The sequence below is a fragment of the Lampetra fluviatilis genome, unplaced genomic scaffold, assembly GCF_964198595.1.
Source record: "Lampetra fluviatilis unplaced genomic scaffold, kcLamFluv1.1 SCAFFOLD_887, whole genome shotgun sequence".
Lineage (NCBI taxonomy): Eukaryota > Metazoa > Chordata > Hyperoartia > Petromyzontiformes > Petromyzontidae > Lampetra > Lampetra fluviatilis.
The window spans coordinates 32,128-41,226 of record NW_027621729.1 but is presented as its reverse complement, the minus strand read 5'-3'; positions in this window follow the sequence as shown (position 1 = coordinate 41,226).

The window sequence follows — 9,099 nt, the reverse complement described above, 5'->3', positions numbered from 1 at the left end:
AGTCTATGGGTATACACTTTAACATTGGAGTCTATGGGTAGACACTTTAACATTGAAGTCTATGGGTAGACACTTTAACATTGAAGTCTATGGGTAACACTTAACATGGAGTCTATGGTAGGACACTTTAACATTGGAGTCTATGGGTAGACACTTTAACATTGGAGTCTATGGATAGACACTTTAACATTGAAGTCTATGGGTAGACACTTTAACATTGAGTCTATGGGTAGACACTTTAACATTGGAGTCTATGGGTAGACACTTTAACATTGAGAGGTCTATTGGGTAGACACTTTAACATTGGAGTCTATGGGTAGACACTTTAACATTGAAGTCTATGGGTAGACACTTTAACATTGGAGTCTATGGGTAGACACTTTAACATTGAATTCTATGGGTAGACACTTTAACATTGAAGTCTATGGGTAGACACTTTAACATTGGAGTCTATGAGTAGACACTTTAACATTGGAGTCTATGGGTAGACACTTTAACATTGGAGTCTATGGGTAGACACTTTAACATTGAAGTCTATGGGTAGACACTTTAACATTGAGTCTATGAGTAGACACTTTAACATTGGAGTCTATGGGTAGACACTTTAACATTGAAGTCTATGGGTAGACACTTTAACATTGGAGTCTATGGGTAGACACTTTAACATTGGGGTCTATGGGTAGACACTTTAACATTGGAGTCTATGAGTAGACACTTTAACATTGAAGTCTATGGGTAGACACTTTAACATTGGAGTCTATGGGTAGACACCTTAACATTGAAGTCTATGGGTAGACACTTTAACATTGGAGTCTATGGGTAGACACTTTAACATTGGAGTCTATGGGTAGACACTTTAACATTGAAGTCTGTGGGTAGACACTTTAACATTGGAGTCTATGGGTAGACACTTTAACATTGAAGTCTGTGGGTAGACACTTTAACATTGGAAGTCTATGGGTAGACACTTTAACATTGAGTCTATGGGTAGACACTTTAACATTGGAGTCTATGGGTAGACACTTTAACATTGAAGTCTATGGGTAGACACTTTAACATTGGAGTCTATGGGTAGACACTTTAACATTGGAGTCTGTGGGTAGACACTTTAACATTAGAGTCTATGGGTAGACACTTTAACATTGGAGTCTATGAGTAGACACTTTAACATTGGAGTCTATGGGTAGACACTTTAACATTGAAGTCTATGGGTAGACACTTTAACATTGGAGTCTATGGGTAGACACTTTAATGGTTTGAACATTGGAGTCTATGGGTAGACACTTTAACATTGAAGTCTATGGGTAGACACTTTAACATTGAAGTCTATGGGTAGACACTTTAACATTGGAGTCTATGGGTAGACACTTTAACATTGAGTCTATGGGTAGACACTTTAATATTGAAGTCTATGGGTAGACACTTTAACATTGGAGTCTATGGGTAGACACTTTAACATTGGAGTCTATGGGTAGACACTTTAACATTGGAGTCTACGGGTAGACACTTTAACATTGGAGTCTATGGGGTAGACACTTTAACATTCAAGTCTATGGGTAGACACTTTAACATTGGAGTCTATGGGTAGACACTTTAACATTGGAGTCTATGGGTAGACACTTTAACATTGGAGTCTATGGGTAGACACTTTAACATTGGAGTCTATGGGTAGACACTTTAACATTGAAGTCTATGGGTAGACACTTTAACATTGGAGTCTATGGGTAGACACTTTAACATTGGAGTCTATGGGTAGACACTTTAACATTGGAGTCTATGGGTAGACACTTTAACATTGGAGTCTATGGGTAGACACTTTAACATTGGAGTCTATGGGTAGACACTTTAACATTGGAGTCTATGGGTAGACACTTTAACATTGGAGTCTATGGGTAGACACTTTAACATTGGAGTCTATGGGTAGACACTTTAACATTGGAGTCTATGGGTAGACACTTAACATTGGAGTCCTATGGGTAGACACTTTAACATTGGAAGTCTACTGGGTAGACACTTTAACATTGGAGTCTATGGGTAGACACTTTAACATTGGAAGTCTATGGTAGACACTTTAACATTGAAGTCTATGGATAGACACTTTAACATTGGAGTCTATGGGTAGACACTTTAACATTGGAGTCTATGGGTAGACACTTTAACATTGAAGTCTATGGGTAGACACTTTAACATTGGAGTCTATGGGTAGACACTTTAACATTGGAGTCTATGGGTAGACACTTTAACATTGAAGTCTATGGGTAGACACTTTAACATTGAAGTCTATGGGTAGACACTTTAACATTGGAGTCTATGGGTAGACACTTTAACATTGAAGTCTACGGGTAGACACTTTAACATTGAAGGTCTATCGGGTAGACACTTTAACATTGGAGTCTATGGGTAGACACTTTAACATTGAAGTCTATGGGTAGACACTTTAACATTGGAGTCTATGGGTAGACACTTTAACATTGAGTCAATGGGTAGACACTTTAACATTGGAGTCTATGGGTAGACACTTTAACAATGAAGTCTATGGGTAGACCTTTAACATTGGAGTCTATGGGTAGACACTTTAACATTGAAGTCTATGGGTAGACACTTTAACATTGAAGTCTATGGGTGGACACTTTAACATTGGAGTCTATGGGTAGACACTTTAACATTGGAGTCTATGGGTAGACACTTTAACATTGAAGTCTATGGGTAGACACTTTAACATTGGAGTCTACGGGTAGACACTTTAACATTGAAGTCTACGGGTAGACACTTTAACATTGAAGTCTACGGGTAGACACTTTAACATTGGAGTCTACGGGTAGACACTTTAACATTGGAGTCTACGGGTAGACACTTTAACATTGGAGTCTATGGGTAGACACTTTAACATTGAAGTCTACGGGTAGACACTTTAACATTGGAGTCTATGGGTAGACACTTTAACATTGGAGTCTATGGGTAGACACTTTAACATTGAAGTCTATGGGTAGACACTTTACATTGGAGTCTACGGGTAGACACTTTAACATTGAAGGTCTACGGGTAGACACTTTAACATTGGAGTCTACGGGTAGACACTTTAACATTGGAGTCTATGGGTAGACACTTTAACATTGGAGTCTATGGGTAGACACATTGAGTCTATGGTAGACACTTTAACATTGGAGTCTACGGGTAGACACTTTAACATTGAGTCTACGGGTAGACACTTTAACATTGAGGTCTACGGGTAAGACACTTTAACATTGAGTCTATGGGTAGACACTTTAACATTGGAGGTCTACGGGTAGACCACTTTAACATTGAGAGTCTATGTGGTAGACACTTTAACATTGAAGTCTACGGGTAGACACTTTAACATTGGAGTCTATGGGTAGACACTTTAACATTGAAGTCTACGGGTAGACACTTTAACATTGGAGTCTATGGGTAGACACTTTAACATTGGAGTCAATGGGTAGACACTTTAACCATTGGAGTCTATGGGTAGACACTTTAACAATGAAGTCTATGGGTAGACACTTTAACATTGGAGTCTATGGGTAGACACTTTAACATTGAAGTCTATGGGTGGACACTTTAACATTGGAGTCTAATGGGTAGACACTTTAACATTGGAGTCTATGGGTAGACACTTTAACATTGAAGTCTACGGGTAGACACTTTAACATTGAAGTCTACGGGTAGACACTTTAACATTGAGGGTCTACGGGTAGACACTTTAACATTGGAGTCTATGGGTTAGACACTTTAACATTGGAGTCTATGGGTAGACACTTTAACATTGAAGTCTATGGGTAGACACTTTAACATTGGAGTCTACGGGTAGACACTTTAACATTGAAGTCTACGGGTAGACACTTTAACATTGGAGTCTATGGGTAGACACTTTAACATTGGAGTCTATGGGTAGACACTTTAACATTGAAGTCTATGGGTAGACACTTTAACATTGGAGTCTACGGTAGACACTTTAACATTGGAGTCTATGGGTAGACACTTTAACATTGGAGTCTATGGGTAGACACTTTAACATTGAAGTCTATGGGTAGACACTTTAACATTGGAGTCTACGGGTAGACACTTTAACATTGAAGTCTACGGGTAGACACTTTAACATTGGAGTCTACGGGTAGACACTTTAACATTGGAGTCTATGGGTAGACACTTTAACATTGAAGTCTATGGGTAGACACTTTAACATTGGAGTCTATGGGTAGACACTTTAACATTGGAGTCTATGGGTAGACACTTTAACATTGGAGTCTATGGGTAGACACTTTAACATTGGAGTCTATGGGTAGACACTTTAACATTGGAGTCTATGGGTAGACACTTTAACATTGGAGTCTATGGGTAGACACTTTAACATTGGAGTCTATGGGTAGACACTTTAACATTGGAGTCTATGGGTAGACACTTTAACATTGGAGTCTATGGGTAGACACTTTAACATTGGAGTCTATGGGTAGGACACTTTAACATTGGAGTCTATGGGTAGACACTTTTAACATTGGAGTCTATGGGTAGACACTTTAACATTGGAGTCTATGGGTAGACACTTTAACATTGAAGTCTATGGGTAGACACTTTAACATTGGAGTCTATGGGTAGACACTTTAACATTGGAGTCTATTGGTAGACACTTTAACATTGGAGTCTATGGGTAGACACTTTAACATTGGAGTCTATGGGTAGACACTTTAACATTGACGTCTATGGGTAGACACTTTAACATTGAAGTCTATGGGTAGACACTTTAACATTGGAGTCTATGGGTAGACACTTTAACATTGGAGTCTATGGGTAGACACTTTAACATTGGAGTCTATGGGTAGACACTTTAACATTGGAGTCTATGGGTAGACACTTTAACATTGAAGTCTATGGGTAGACACTTTAACATTGAAGTCTATGGGTAGACACTTTAACATTGGAGTCTATGGGTAGACACTTTAACATTGAAGTCTATGGGTAGACACTTTAACATTGGAGTCTATGGGTAGACACTTTAACATTGGAGTCTATGGGTAGACACTTTAACATTGGAGTCTATGGGTAGACACTTTAACATTGGAGTCTATGGGTAGACACTTTAACATTGAAGTCTATGGGTAGACACTTTAACATTGGAGTCTATGGGTAGACACTTTAACATTGGAGTCTATGGGTAGACACTTTAACATTGGAGTCTATGGGTAGACACTTTAACATTGAAGTCTGTGGGTAGACACTTTAACATTGAAGTCTATGGGTAGACACTTTAACATTGAAGTCTATGGGTAGACACTTTAACATTGAAGTCTATGGGTAGACACTTTAACATTGGAGTCTATGGGTAGACACTTTAACATTGGAGTCTATGGGTAGACACTTTAACATTGGAGTCTATGGGTAGACACTTTAACATTGGAGTCTATGGGTAGACACTTTAACATTGGAGTCTATGGGTAGACACTTTAACATTGGAGTCTATGGGTAGACACTTTAACATTGGAGTCTATGGGTAGACACTTTAACATTGAAGTCTATGGGTAGACACTTTAACATTGGAGTCTATGGGTAGACACTTTAACATTGAAGTCTATGGGTAGACACTTTAACATTGAAGTCTATGGGTAGACACTTTAATATTGGAGTCTATGGGTAGACACTTTAACATTGGAGTCTATGGGTAGACACTTTAACATTGGAGTCTATGGGTTGACACTTTAACATTGGAGTCTATGGGTTGACACTTTAACATTGGAGTCTATGGGTAGACACTTTAACATTGAAGTCTATGGGTAGACACTTTAACATTGGAGTCTATGGGTAGACACTTTAACATTGGAGTCTATGGGTAGACACTTTAACATTGAAGTCTATGGGTAGACACTTTAACATTGAAGTCTATGGGTAGACACTTTAATATTGGAGTCTATGGGTAGACACTTTAACATTGGAGTCTATGGGTAGACACTTTAACACTGGAGTCTATGGGTAGACTCTTTAACATTGGAGTCTATGGGTAGACACTTTAACACTGGAGTCTATGGGTAGACACTTTAACATTGAAGTCTATGGGTAGACACTTTAACATTGAAGTCTATGAGTAGACACTTTAACATTGAAGTCTATGAGTAGACACTTTAACATTGGAGTCTATGGGTAGACACTTTAACATTGAAGTCTATGGGTAGACACTTTAACACTGGAGTCTATGGGTGGACACTTTAACACTGGAGTCTATGGGAAGACACTTTAACATTGGAGTCTGTGGGTAGAGACTTTAACATTGGAGTCTGTGGGTAGAGACTTTAACATTGAAGTCTATGGGTAGACACTTTAACATTGAAGTCTATGGGTAGACACTTTAACATTGAAGTCTATGGGTAGACACTTTAACATTGGAGTCTATGGGTAGACACTTTAACATTGGAGTCTATGGGTAAACACTTTAACATTGAAGTCTATGGGTAGACACTTTAACATTGGAGTCTATGGGTAGACACTTTAACATTGGAGTCTATGGGTAGACACTTTAACACTGGAGTCTATGGGTAGACACTTTAACATTGGAGTCTATGGGTAGACACTTTAACATTGGAGTCTGTGGGTAGAGACTTTAACATTGGAGTCTATGGGTAGACACTTTAACATTGGAGTCTATGGGCTGACACTTTAACATTGGAGTCTATGGGTTGACACTTTAACATTGGAGTCTATGGGTAGACACTTTAACATTGAAGTCTATGGGTAGACACTTTAACATTGAAGTCTATGAGTAGACACTTTAACATTGGAGTCTATGGGTAGACACTTTAACATTGGAGTCTATGGGTAGACACTTTAACATTGGAGTCTATGAGTAGACACTTTAACATTGGAGTCTATGGGTAGACACTTTAACATTGGAGTCTATGGGTAGACACTTTAACATTGGAGTCTGTGGGTAGAGACTTTAACATTGGAGTCTATGGGTAGACACTTTAACATTGGAGTCTATGGGTAGACACTTTAACATTGGAGTCTATGGGTTGACACTTTAACATTGGAGTCTATGGGTAGACACTTTAACATTGAAGTCTATGGGTAGACACTTTAACATTGAAGTCTATGGGTAGACACTTTAACATTGAAGTCTATGGGTAGACACTTTAACATTGAAGTCTATGAGTAGACACTTTAACATTGGAGTCTATGGGTAGACACTTTAACATTGGAGTCTATGGGTAGACACTTTAACATTGAAGTCTATGAGTAGACACTTTAACATTGGAGTCTATGGGTAGACACTTTAACATTGAAGTCTATGGGTAGACACTTTAACATTGGAGTCTATGGGTAGACACTTTAACATTGGAGTCTATGGGTAGACACTTTAACATTGGAGTCTATGGGTAGACACTTTAACATTGGAGTCTATGGGTAGACACTTTAACATTGGAGTCTATGGGTAGACACTTTAACATTGGAGTCTATGGGTAGACACTTTAACATTGGAGTCTATGGGTAGACACTTTAACATTGGAGTCTATGGGTTGACACTTTAACATTGGAGTCTATGGGTTGACACTTTAACATTGGAGTCTATGGGTAGACACTTTAACATTGAAGTCTATGGGTAGACACTTTAACATTGAAGTCTATGGGTAGACACTTTAACATTGGATTCTATGGGTAGACACTTTAACATTGGAGTCTATGGGTAGACACTTTAACATTGAAGTCTATGGGTAGACACTTTAACATTGAAGTCTATGGGTAGACACTTTAACATTGGAGTCTATGGGTAGACACTTTAACATTGGAGTCTATGGGTAGACACTTTAACACTGGAGTCTATGGGTAGACACTTTAACATTGGAGTCTATGGGTAGACACTTTAACACTGGAGTCTATGGGTAGACACTTTAACATTGAAGTCTATGGGTAGACACTTTAACATTGAAGTCTATGAGTAGACACTTTAACATTGAAGTCTATGAGTAGACACTTTAACATTGGAGTCTATGGGTAGACACTTTAACATTGGAGTCTATGGGTAGACACTTTAACATTGGAGTCTATGGGTAGACACTTTAACATTGGAGTCTATGGGTAGACACTTTAACATTGAAGTCTATGGGTAGACACTTTAACATTGAAGTCTATGGGTAGACACTTTAACATTGGAGTCTATGGGTAGACACTTTAACATTGAAGTCTATGGGTAGACACTTTAACATTGGAGTCTATGGGTAGACACTTTAACATTGGAGTCTATGGGTAGACACTTTAACATTGAAGTCTATGGGTAGACACTTTAACATTGAAGTCTATGGGTAGACACTTTAACATTGGATAGACACTTTAACATTGGAGTCTATGGGTAGACACTTTAAGATTGAAGTCTATGGGTAGACACTTTAACATTGGAGTCTATGGGTAGACACTTTAACATTGGAGTCTATGGGTAGACACTTTAACATTGGAGTCTATGGGTAGACACTTTAACATTGGAGTCTATGGGTAGACACTTTAACATTGGAGTCTATGGGTAGACACTTTAACATTGGAGTCTATGGGTAGACACTTTAACATTGGAGTCTATGGGTAGACACTTTAACATTGAAGTCTATGGGTAGACACTTTAACATTGAAGTCTATGGGTAGACACTTTAACATTGAAGTCTATGGGTAGACACTTTAACATTGAAGTCTATGGGTAGACACTTTAACATTGAAGTCTATGGCTAGACACTTTAACATTGGAGTCTATGGGTAGACACTTTAACATTGAAGTCTATGGGTAGACACTTTAACATTGGAGTCTATGGGTAGACACTTTAACATTGGAGTCTATGGGTAGACACTTTAACATTGGAGTCTATGGGTAGACACTTTAACATTGGAGTCTATGGGTAGACACTTTAACATTGAAGTCTATGGGTAGACACTTTAACATTGGAGTCTATGGGTAGACACTTTAACATTGGAGTCTATGGGTAGACACTTTAACATTGGAGTCTATGGGTAGACACTTTAACATTGGAGTCTATGGGTAGACACTTTAACATTGAAGTCTATGGGTAGACACTTTAACATTGAAGTCTATGGGTAGACACTTTAACATTG